The sequence below is a fragment of the Euleptes europaea genome, chromosome 1 (assembly GCF_029931775.1).
Source record: "Euleptes europaea isolate rEulEur1 chromosome 1, rEulEur1.hap1, whole genome shotgun sequence".
Lineage (NCBI taxonomy): Eukaryota > Metazoa > Chordata > Lepidosauria > Squamata > Sphaerodactylidae > Euleptes > Euleptes europaea.
Genome location: NC_079312.1, coordinates 125,428,335 through 125,429,825, shown reverse-complemented (window position 1 = coordinate 125,429,825; position 1,491 = coordinate 125,428,335).

Here is a 1,491-nt window from a genome sequence, read left to right as displayed (position 1 = left end):
GGCCCCAAGTGAGACAAGCCCAGAAGTTCTCTCTCGGCCGTCCCTGCTTCTACACAATGATCAGACCTACAGCTCTGCTCCTCTGCTTTCCCCCAGGCAGGGAGGGCAATACAAACATTCCATTCAGGTGCTCTAGGATTATTCAGCGTCATTCTTCTGTCCAAAAAAGGCAGATACGGTTATTGCTTTATGTCAGGCTTCTTTCTTTTGTGGGTAGGCGGTGCAGAACAGAGAAACACCCACAAGTCAAACGACAGCTTCCACATCAGAAACTGCTCTGTTGAAAGAAATGCAACTCTGGTGTTGTAGGTAAATATTATCTGAGCAGATATTATTTGCGCTCCTCCCCCTTTGACAGTTCTGTAAAAAGATGTTAATTCAACAGGGGTGTTTCTTCCCACTGTATTTGACGCCACATCTATTAAAATTCCCTCTTCTACCCAACCGTTGAAGATACCAGTTCTCCTATGGATCAAGTCATCCTGTGTATGAGAGGAAGTGAAAGCTCAGTAGCTGTGTTCCTGAGGCTAAGAGATTAACAATGCTACCCTAAGCAGAGCTACAACTTCTAAGCCCATTGACTTAAATGGACTTAAGACTGAGGGTATTTACACTGCAAGGCTTTAATATATGAACATATATTATTTTAACATGTATTATTTTAAATTATACCGCCTTTCTCCGCAAAATGCAGACTAGGGTTGCCAGTCTCCAGGTGGGCCCTGGAGATCACCCAGAATGACAACTGCTCTCCACATGAAAGAAATCAGTTCAGCTGAAGAAAATGGCTGCTTTGGAGGGTGGATCCTATGGCATTATACCCTGCTGATGTCCCTCCCCTCTCCAAACCCCGCTCTCCCCAGCCTCCACCCCCAAAATCTCCTGAAGTTTCCCAACCTGGAGTTGGTAACCATAATGCCAACACAAAAGAGGTTTCCAAACACACACACACACTAAAAGACCACTTGGTTACATTTGTTGCCATTAAAGAAGCTCTTTAGCAATTTCAGTAGTCCAGTACATATCAAGGCAAGTTCCACATTTTGCTTAACTGCAATGAATGTTTCCTTTCCACCTCCAACAAGGCAATAAGAGTCCCCCCCCCCCCCCGAAATTCTCCACGTTCTGGTCGCATCCAATTTTCGGTCTCCTTCTGAAAAAGATACCCGAGGAGAAGGCACGTGCAGTTTTTTGCAGGGTGCCAAGGAGATGTTTATTGATCTACTTGTCCTGGGAGAAGGACACCTTTCCCCTTTCACAACTGTTGAACAGCAGAAAGCAGCTAAGCCTGTGTGAGGCATACAAGTCAGGTGGTAGCAAGCCGCCCTGTGGCTGCTACCAGGCATGGTCCCAATTTGTCCTCCCTCAAAGGGCAAAACAGCCCTGGAAAGGGCCCTGCCCCCCCCCCTTTTACAGGCAAAAACCAAGACTTGAAGGCTAGCAATACTTAGCAACCCCCACAATGGCCAATGAGTTTCTTAGAGTGGTTAA